Here is an 11,724-nt window from a genome sequence, read left to right as displayed (position 1 = left end):
GTTCAGAGTCAGCTTCCTTTCAGAGCTCTGACAAGCACTCAGCACCCAGTCTCTGGGCAGCAAGGCATGTGACGGAGAATAACAGAGAACAGAACACACTGTCTTTGCATGAGCTGAGGGCCCCATCCCCTGAACCCAAAGCAACACCCCACTCACACGTCCTCACAAAGCCCCACCAGAAGGCTGTTCCTCCCTGCCCTCCCCAATTCCCTCTATGTTCTTTCCTTTTCCTTCCTTTCCTCTTCCACTGTCGCTTTGGGGACACTCACAAATGAGACAGGTTGATTAATTTCATATTTTGGCTGCAGTTGCAGAAACACCTTCCCTCAAACCCTGGCGCAGAAAGTAAAGATTTAATCAGTCTCTAGTGAAGTTACCTCTTACGCTCGAGAAGATCTCTGATGGGAGGCGAAGGAGGAGTTTTCAAACATTAAACTTTAACGAGCAGAGCAGGCAAACATATTGCTGCATCAACACCCAGCTTGGCCTCATTGGGGAGAAACCCCGGCTAGTCCATCAATCTCCCCAGATCGGTACTGTCATCCTCCTCAGCTCTTATTGCATTTGTGCAACCTGGGTGTGCAGGGAAAATATGCCGTTAAATCAGCACAGAGGAAAGCCAGTAAGGGTGAGGGCTCTGGGAAGTTTTGCTAGGATGATGGGGGCAAGGGGTTTTTTGTGCTTAAAGGTGGAAGTTCACTCTTTCTATTCCTAAGTCATCCTCCCTTAGATTACACATAGTCCTTATTGCAGGAGGAGAAAAAACACGGAGGGAGAAAAGCATTTGTCTTCAGAAAGATGATCAGGCAACAGTGAAAGCTAGCAGAGATCTGCGTTTCGGGAAGCATCTAGGCTGGGAGTCAGCACACTTTTTCTGGCCAGTGTTGCTCAGTTGGTTGAGCTTTGTCCCATGCACCAAAAGGTTGCCAGTTCAAAGATTCCTGGTCAGGGCGCATGTCCAGATGTGGGCTCAATCCCCAGTAGTGGGCCTGTAGGAGGCAGCCAATAGATGTTTCACTCTCATATAGATCTCTCTTTCTTCTCTCCCTTCCTCTCTCTCTCAAAAAAAAAAAAATCAATAAAAACAAATTTTAAAAACAACACATGGAGAAAATCAAGATCCGCTTTCTCCTCCCATGAAGGTTACTGCTCAGAAGTCAGGAGACCTCACTTTGATGGTTGATGAGTTAGTAGGAGAAGGTAAAGTCATTTCACTCAGACCAAAAAAGTAAATGTATCTGTGGCTACAAGACCTTTGAACATGCTCTGCTCTCTCTGCTTAAAATAGTCTTTGTTCCACTTTTACTCAATTAAATCCTCTTCATTTTCCGATCTCAACTGAGATTATAGACTTCAGAGACGACCTGTCTGGTGTTTCCCACGCCTGCCAAGCACTCTTAGCATCCTGTACTTTGCTCTTATTGTAATTGTATCTTAATATGATGGACTCTCTTTCCTCATTAGACCGTAAACTCCGTGAGGTCACACCAGCACTGAGCACACAGCACAGGGCCTGGCCCAAGGGAAGTACTCAGTGAATAGGCATGAAATAAATGGGCATGAAAGACTTTAATTAGAATTGGAAAACACAATTACCTGTGACCTCTGAGTTTCCCCTCATCCAACAAATCCTCATGGAAACCCTTGGTTTATCTGCAGAGAGCAGGGCCGTGCTGGGGTCTCCCACCCAATGTGCAGCAGCACAGTGGGGGGCTCACTAAGACTGATTCCAGGCCCTACACCCCGTGTCTTGGGCAGGAGGTCTGGGATGGGAATTTGCAATTCTAACCGGAGCCCAGTGATGCTGTTGCTGCTGGTTCACAATTCTCAACTCCTAATGTGGGTAAACCGCACATGAGAATCACCCGCGAAGCTTTAAAAATACCAATGCTGCGGCTCCAACCTAGACCAATTAGAGCTGAATCTCTGAGACTGCGATGTGGACATTGTCATTTGTTTGCTTTCTGTTTTGGTTTTTAAAGCCCCGTGGTGATTCAATGCGCAGCTAGGCTTAGGAACAACTGGCTGCTGGATGTTTATAGTACGAGAGCGGTCCTCAGGCTGGGCTCCGTCCTGGTCCTGGCCGTGGCTGGGCTGCAGTGGCAGTTTGAGAACGTAGTGCGGGTTCCCCTCAGGGTCCTGCTCTGGGCTGCAGGACCGCTCCCGGGCATGTGTGAACAGCACATGAATGCAAGCAAAACTCAGTGAGGATTCATTAGAGTTGTTGTTAATTTATTTTCATTGCTTTAAGAATTCTATTGTATAAAAATACTACAATGTTTTCACCTACTCACTGAAATGATTTGGGGCTATTGTGGATAGTGCTCTATAAATATTATAATATATATATATATAATGTATATTATATATATATCATTTGGTGAACATATGTATGCATTTCTTGTGGACAAACGAAGAAGTCAGATACAAAAGAATGCATACTGTGTGATTCCGTTTATACGAAGTTCAAGACAGGCAAAATTAACCTATGCTCAGATAGTCAGATAGCGCTGGGGAGGGTGAGTGCTGGGAGGACGGTGGCACTGAAGTCCTGATGTCCCAGATACATTAACTCTGTGATAATGTGTCAAGCTGTACTCTTAATATCAGTTTCTTTTCTGTATATATAGAACACTTCAATTTTTAAAATGTTCATTAAAAATAAAAACTCGCAGCACAGAGGTGTATGTACTACCCACCCGTGGCCTGCAGGGGGCATAGCGGCTTCATGAACTCTGCTCTCCCAGCTCCTGATCTGGTGTGGAATCTGGCTGGCCAGGTCTCCTTGAAGTTGCAGGGCTGCCTGAAGAGCAGCAGATGCTCTGAGCTACACACGGGAATACCCAGAGGAGCCAGGGCAAGGCCTGGCCACACTCACCTTCCCCAGCCCTCAGCTCGGCACCACAGCATGTGGAGATTCCGTTCTCAAAAGCTCTCAGCATCCCAAAGCAATTCTACCTGAAAGAGACTCAGGATAGCAATGCTGGGTTCCTAGGGCCTCTCTCTCTGAGTCCCTGCACACAGAGAGGCAGGGTGATGTGGCTAAGAATCAGGGCAACCTGGGTTCGAGTCCTACTGCTGTCATTGCCAGCTGGGTAGCCTTGAGCAAAACACCGAACCTCTGTTTCCTGCACTGTGAAAGGAGGAGGAGATACCACCCACCTCATGGGGTTGTGGTATCTGGCTCAGAATGTCATCAGTCACTGTTATTTCTACCAAACTGAACTAGACAATGCCAGCACAGAGGGCCACTTCCACCCCGCTCCTTCAGGCAGCACTAATTGTTCACAGAGAGGCATTAGGAATCCACCTCCTCACACCCAGCCAGCTCTGCCACATACAAAATCTGAGGACGAGTTCATGCCAGACCAATAGCTACAGTTCACGACTTCTAATCTGAGAGATGCTGGCTGAGGTCAGCCTGCTGGCAGCACCACAGTCAGCAGCAGCTGGAACAATAGCCCGGGACTGGTCGACCTCCTTCCAGATGCTCTGGGCTGTGAGATGTCCTAAGATTCAGCACTTATGGTGCCAAGAAGGCCAGGAGCCACCTGGAACACCCAGGTCTGGTGGAGGGAAGATGACGGCTTGGGAGCTACAGCTGACTGCCACATCCCAGCTCTGGCACCTAATTAGCTGCATGACCCTGAACAGGCTGCTTGGCCTCTCAGAGCCATCTTATAGGATGATATGAGAGCTACATACGGTCATTGTGTCAGGAACCTGGCACATGACAGAGCTCAGGGGATATTGGTTCCCTCTCCCCTGGTGGCTTTGGGCTGGTGAAATAACAATGATAGCAATAATAATAATACCAGCTAATATGTGAGGACTTAACTACATGATGTGACACCATAGGAAGGCACCATGGTTCCCATTTTACAGACAAGGAAAATTAGTCCTAAGACAAGAAAGACAAGGACATCATCTTGCCCAAGGTCACACAGCCAGGTAGGGCTAAATGTTGAACTTGAACCCAAGTCTGTCTAGTTTCAGAACTGTGCTAATAACCTATCTGACTGTATTAGAACTTAAGCCACTGTCTTAGATCCCAGCCCATGGGGGCAAACCCTGGACATTAAGGTTGTGTATCCCCAATTCCTTGTCCTCTATCCTAACAATTCTCACCTCACCTCATGGTCCCTGACTCTTCACTTTAAGCACTGAGTTGAGCACAGTCAAGAGAGGATAGCAGAGGTCAGAGAAGAAAGCTGGACGAAGCTGTCCATGACCCGGGACTCCCATGATGCAGAAATGTCCCACTTCTCCCTGATCCACCTCCAGAGCTTCAGCATCAGCCAGAGCTTCCACTCAGTAGCAGTGTGACTTCAAGAAAGTTAAGTGACCCTCTGAGCTGCGGTGTCTTCATTTATGAAAATGCAATTAATGCCTGAAATGAAAACCACCAGAAAATGTCTTTGCAAGGATTAAATGAGATGATGTGTTCAAGTACATCACGTACATCAGCTCTCAATTTTAGCTATTATGTCGTCACCACCACAACCATCCTCCATGATCACCATCATCACCAATTATCATTAACATCATCATCATTATCTTTTAATCACCAGCATCCTCCATTATCATTAATATCATCATCACCATTATCCTCTATCATCAATCTCATCCATTATCAATATCACCATCATCATCCCATAATTCTCCATTATCATCACCAATACCATCCATTAACCAATGTCATCACCATCATTACCATCCTCTGTAATCATCACCAAAACCATCTATTAACATCATCATCCTCCATTATCATCACCAACACCATCTATTACCATCACCATCATTACCATCATCTCCATTATCATCACCATCACCATCATCACCATCATCCTCAGTTATCATCACCAACACTCATCATTTTAAGGACTCTTCACTTGTGTATCAAAGGTATAGCACATGAAAGACAAGAGGGTATTTGATAAAGCTTGCCCTGCCTGCAGGGTAGACATGAGCTCCAACATCTTGGAAGACATAACTGTTACCGCTGTCTTGCTCCTTAGACTCCACGTGCCATTGTCTCAAGCACACAGAGAATCCCAGGAATAGTAATGAAGGCTCTAATGCCTCCATTTCCCCTAAAGTACAACCTCTAGACCAGCCGTGGGAAAACTATGGCCCGCGGGCCGGATCCGGCCCGTTTGAAATGAATAAAACTAAAAAAAAAAAAAAAAAAGACCGTACCCTTTTATGTAATGATGTTTACTTTGAATTTATATTAGTTCACACAAACACTCCATCCATGCTTTTGTTCCGGCCCTCCGGTCCAGTTTAAGAACCCATTGTGGCCCTCGAGTCAAAAAGTTTGCCCACCCCTGCTCTAGACCTTCCTGGACAAGGACCAGGATCAGCCCTCCTACACCTGAGTTTCCAGGAGAAAGAGAAGGGCCAAGTCCACTTTATCCTTCAGTTCCACCAAACAATTCAGAGTGGCCCAGAGCCAATCCATGCTGCCAGATCCTGCAAGGTGATCTTCATACCATCTTTGGCTCCTTTCTGTCTCCTATTTTTCCACATCATTTTCTCATTCATTAAAAATGTAATAAAGGAACATCTCTTTCCCAGGTGCTGTGCTAGGAATTCAAGAAACAGTAGAGAACAAGATGGTCCTTATCTCTACCTTCAGGAGCCTTTAGTCCAGTGGGACAGTTGGACACTAGACAGATAATTATAGCTGTTCGTATAGCTACAATGGGTTCCAGGGAGCTTTTAGAGCATATAATGTGGAGCCTGACCTAGTTGGGGAACTCCAGGAAGGCATCCTTGAGGAAGCAACACATAAGCTGAACCCTGACAATGAGTAGGATTTCTCGCCGTGAAGGGACAGGGAAAAGTTGGGGAAAGGCATTCTGAGAAAAACAAGTGTGTGCAAGGCCTGGAGGCATTTTGGAGGGACCTGAATCTCCACCAAGCAAGGGTGTTTGAGGATAAAGAGAATGAGACTAAGCTGACAAGATAAAGGGGGTTCCGACTTTGCTGGGTCTATTTTAAGCCAAGCAAAGGAGCCGTGGATTTTATTCTTAAATCCCTGGAAGTCATTAAAAATTTTTTGTAAGTTAAAAGAGAAAAAAATATCTGAGTCTTATCAATGCTTGCTTTGTGCTCTGAAATGAGAAGGGCATTGAGTCTTGGTCAATGTCTTGTCTAACCCTGGGACTGATCCAAGTAAAGCCAGAAGTGGACTAGAGAGAGAGAGAGAGAGAGAGAGAGAGAGAGAGAGAGAGAGAGAGAGACTGGTCACGCTGACCAGGGGAGACAGACACACTCTGGGCACTTCCCTGAGACAACATTGCTCCCTCCAATCGAGAAGACCTGACAGAGCACCTGCTGCCATCTGCCCAAACCTTCTTTCCCCCCATCTCCCCATCTGTCCAGGGAGTCCACACATACCAGTAATCTGTTAACTGTAAACAGTGATGGAGTTTAATACTGATGTCTTCCAGGAATGGCCCTTTGGCTCTCCCCTTGCTCAGAAGATAAGACATCCAAGTTGGAGGTCAGATGGAGAACAAGAAGTTCCATGGAGCCTTCTTGGTCCAACTCTCCAAATGCCCTCTCCATCACCTCCATAATGGGTCGTTTCAGGAAGATGACCCTGGATGGAATGCAAGAGTCACCCTCCATCACTGACAGCCCTGCAGTCGCGTCTCATCCCTGGGACCTCCTGTGATGAGAGGGGAGGCAGTTTGCATTGCAGAACATTTTTATAGGGTTTTAAGTGTTATTACTTGAGAGAATGACTGGAATGAAGCAATTCTTAGAAGAAGTGCTTCAGGGGAGAGAAAGGAATTGTCAAAATTAGAATAAATTATTGGGAAGCAGGGATAAGGGAAACTAGCTCATACTGAATTAGGAGCTGGGACAGCTTTGCATGTGCTGCCTCTTCCAATTCTCACAGTAATCCTATAGCATGACGATCATCATCTCCATTTTGCGGATGAAAAAAAAAAATAGGTCCAAGACAATAATGACAGCTCTAAGGTCACAGTGTTAAGTGAGAGAGAAGGAATCAGAACAAAAATTCTATCTCAGTCCCAAGCCACGCTCACTCTTGTGCTCCCACACAGGATGCACTTTCACAAGCGCTTCTAACATCCCTAACAGTGTTTAAGAAAACTTCTTAAAGCAGTACCAGGGTAATGCAGACTCCTGGTTAAAAACCTGGGGCTTCAGAGTCAAACTGCCTGCGCAAGTTACTTAACCTCTGTAAGTCTCAGTTTCTTCATCTGTGAAATGGGGTTCGTGGTATCTCTCTGTTTGAGTTATAATGAATAAATTTTAAAATCCATGTAAGCCCCTGACATTTGGTCTGTGCTTAATATTTGTAATATTGTCATTATTACTAAGCATATCATCATGTACTCTAACTGTGATAGGGCACCTCAAAGATGGTCCCCAATGATCCCCACCTCCTGGTTTCACACCCATGTCTAATCCCCTCCACTTAAGTGTGGGCTGAACATACTGATTTGCTTCTAATGAAAGGAATAAAGCAGGAGCGACGGGATGTCACTTCTTTCTTTGGGTGTCCTCTCTCACTTCTGGGCTTTCACTAAGGGGAGCCAGTACCCTATGAGCTGCCCTGTGGAAAGGCCCATGTGCTAGGAAGTCATGTTGAAGACCTGAGGTTCTCAGTCAAACCAGTGTCATGTGTGAGTTTAGAAACAGCTCCTCCCAGTCACACTCTGAGACCACTGCAGCTCTGGCTGACTTCTTCATTGCAGTCTGTAAGAGATCTTGAGGCACATCACCTGCTAAGCACAACTACTAACTCATAGAAATCATGTGATAATAAATGGTGGTTGTTTTAGGCCACAAAGTTTTGGGGTAATTTGTTACACAGCAGTAGATAACTAGTTTGCTCACTCATATCTATATTCTTTCAATAAGCCTTCACTTTATCGGCAGATCAGGAGGTGATATTTCAGCTCTGATCCTGTCCCGAGTATGATGGAAGGCAAATCAGCATATCCAGCAGTAGTGAGGTTCACTGTATTTCACACTTCAAAACGTGGAGCCTGACCTGACAGCCAGGACTCCATACAGACAGGAAGCTGTCAGTCCACAAGATGAGATCTGAAAGGTGTGGAAACTGGAGACAATCAGACCTGAAGGAACCGTAGCAATCTAAAGCAACACCATGATGCTACAATGGGGGAGGGGCATGCCTTATGGGATCAGTCAGCAAGGCTCCCATTGCAAGCATGTCAGACTCATGGCAGTGGTCCAAATGCCTCACTTATTTAAACAGGCAGGCATTGGAACCAGATCTGGGAAAGCGTGATCTCAAAGAGAGAGATCAGCAGTGACGGAGTGCATCCTGATGGACTAGTGATGTCTGCCAAGAGCATCTGGTGCACGTACACTACGTTAGCCATCTTTTTTTTTTTTTTAATCCTCACCTGAGTGTATTTTTCCCATTGATTTCTAGAGAGAGTGGAAGGGAGGGAGGAGAAAGAGAGAGAGAGAGAGAGAGAGAGAGAGAGAGAGAGAGAGAGAGAGATTAGTTGCCTCCAGCATATACCACTATCAGGGCTGGGGGACCGACAACCAAGGTATGTACCCTTGACCAGGAATCAAACCCATGATCCTTTGGTCCATGGGCCTATTTTCTAACCACTGAGGGGGCCAGGGCCACTTTTACTTTTGGTGTCTCTAGAATGACTCCAGACAAAAAGGTGACTATATCCCATTGCAGCACCCCAGGTCATAAAGGACTTATCTCTGACAATGAGAACATTTGTAGCGCCACCCCCATTCATGCTTTATAAATGTTTTCAGGACCCCCATAGCTGTGACTATAGACAGGAAGCTGTGGGCATGGGCTATAGGCTTGAAAGCTCCTTCTGGAGTTAGAGTCTGTGACACTGATGTGGGACCCGTTTCACTGACTGTGAGCATTGATGGTTGCATCTGCCTTATAGGGTCACTTCTCAGGGAAAATTCATAAGCAAGGGATTGGAAGAGGATGTTAGGACCCCCAAGCTGCTTTCAGTCTCCAAAGAACAATGGTTCTCATGTTACTTTTTGCCCTTCAGGAGTTGGAGAATATCCTTGTCCAGGGAGCAGACTAAGCCCAAAGACACACTCCTGGCTCCCAGGGGAAGCTGCTCGCCAAGAGGCTTCTGGAAGGGTAGTAAGTGCCAGGATGGCCTGCTCTGTGCACAACAAGGCATGTTTGGAAACAGGAATAGCACAAATGCCCATACACTGCCCTGTACCCTGGACAGACACCTTTAACTGGGCAAGACATTCTTTCTCAACAGACCTGGGTATGGTTTCAGAATCTGGGTACATGCAGAACTGTAAGCACTGCCCATAATTGGCCCAGTGTTAGCATGCAAAATTAGATTGGAATCAAGTGCCTGCTTTGTCTTTCTTCCTGGCTCACACGCCGACGTCTGCCAGCAGCCCTGGCTCTCTTCCTATATGGGCTTTGCCCATGAAAAGTCACACCTTACCAGCCAGCCCTGGCTGGGCCCCAAGAGGCAGGAGAAACCTCTAGCACACATCTGCCCAGCTTCTCCTTGGCCTGGGAGGCCAACTCCTTGCTCCCAAGTGCAGAATGGAGTGTAAGGCTCCTTCAGCAAGCAGGAGTGCTCGACACAAGAAAGTCATCTTTGTCCACATGGAGAAATAAGGGCCCCATCCCCTGCCCCAGGCACTTTGCAGCTCACTTGGACCAGGAATTTTCTAAGTCCTGAGTCTCTGGAAAGGACTGAGATTGGAAAAGGCATCTGATGGTGATAGGGTTTATCATATGACTCACCACAGTGATGTAGGAGCCTTACGGAACAAGGGTCCCTGTCACCACTATCTAAGGGAGTGGTGATTAGGAGTGGAGTTGTGCCCCTCCAAAGCTTGTACTCTGAAGTCCTAGGTCAGGGGTCCTCAAACTTTTTAAACAGGGGCCAGGTCACTGTCCCTCAGACCGTTGGAGGGCCGGACTATAGTTTTAAAAAAAACTATGAACAAATTCCTATGCACACTGCACATATCTAATTTTGAAGTAAAAAAACAAAACGGGAACAAATACGATATTTATATTTGCATGTGGCCCGCGGGCTGTAGTTTGAGGACCCCCTGTCCTAGGCCCATGTATCTGGGGGTCACTATATTTGGCAATAGGGTCTTTAAAGAGGTAATTAAGGTAAAATGAGATCATTATGGGCCCTAATCCAGTAAGCCTGATGTCTTTATAAGAAGAGAAGATTAGGACACCGGTAACACAAAGGGAAGAATAATGTGAGGACACAGGGAGAAGACGGTCATCTACAAGCCAAGGAGAGAGGTCTCAGAAGGTACCAGCCCTGCCACATTTTGATCTTGGACTTCCAGCCTCCAGAACTGTGAGAAAATGCAGTCTGTTATATAAACCACCCAGTCTGTGTGGTTAATCTGAACAACGTAATTCAAAGGCTGGTGGAGAAATTTTAGCCTAAGTGAGGTACGCACTATCTTCCTTTTCCAAGACCCGGAAAATGGTCAGGATCAGAAGACAGACACACAGTTGGGTGATCATCGTAGCTTTGAGAGCTGAGAGTATGTTTCCATGCAGCTGTCCTATGGAGCAGAATGTAGAGAGATGCAAGCCAGCGTGCATGGACGCTCACTGTAAGGCAGCTACTGGGCTGAGTAAGAACGCTGTGTGTGAGACCCCGATCTGGCGTGGATGACACCAGTTCAATTTGGGAGCCAGACATCAAAACAAAAATCAACTGGACATGAAAAGTGCCACCACAGAGGCGTATGGACCAATGTGGATGTAAAGAGAAAGAACAAACTCCTTCCCTTTCAGTAGTGAGCATTTGAATATTTTTAGAATTGATAAACTTGTGTGGAGTAGTTTCAAATGATAGGATCATGTATGTGGCCACAACTGTCATGACTTTCTTTGTCCACCATGAATACAGGTAATTTAGCAATATCTACTAAAATTTAAAATGCTCACACCTTTATTTTTTATATTGATTTTAGAGAGAGTAATGGAGAGGGACAGAAAGATAGAAACATCAATGAGAGAGAAACATCATAGATCGGCTGCCTCCTGTACATCCCCACACTGGGGATCGAGCCCACAACTCAGGTATGTGCCCTGACCTGGAATCGAACCATGACCTCCTGGTTCACGGGCCAATGCTCAACCACTGGGCCTTACCGGCCACACCTTTGACTGAGCTGCCCCACCTTCAGGGACATATTCTACATGGATTTCCTTGCAAAATATGATAAGATATATACATAATGATGTTCACTGAAATATTGTTCCTAAGAGCAAACCATAGCAAACCAAGACTGTCGAAATCAAACAAGTCATGGTACATCCATATGCTGACATGTTATGCAATCAGCACGAGAAAAAAAATAGAACTATTTGTGCTGATGTGGACAAAGCTCCAAGATACAAGAAGAAAAGGGTCAAGTCACAAAAAGTGCATTAGGTATGACCACTTTGGTGTCAATGGTCAAAGCGGCATATACACATTCACATACACACTAGCATAGACGCAGGTGACTGCTCTAGAAGGGATCAGGAGCCACTGGGAAGTAGGACAGGCTGGGCTGGGGATGGGGAGATGGGGCATTTTGTACCTTTCTGTCGAAAGGGTGTGTTTTTAATATCAGCAGGGGTCATCTAGGCAGTGGAATGATGCAACATACCTTGGTTTTCTTCTTTATACGTGTCTATGTTTTAGAGAAATGAAACAG

The sequence above is a fragment of the Myotis daubentonii genome, chromosome 4, assembly GCF_963259705.1.
Source record: "Myotis daubentonii chromosome 4, mMyoDau2.1, whole genome shotgun sequence".
Classification (NCBI taxonomy): Eukaryota; Metazoa; Chordata; class Mammalia; order Chiroptera; family Vespertilionidae; genus Myotis; species Myotis daubentonii.
The sequence above is the reverse complement of the archived record's forward strand: the minus strand, read 5'-3'. Positions refer to the sequence as shown.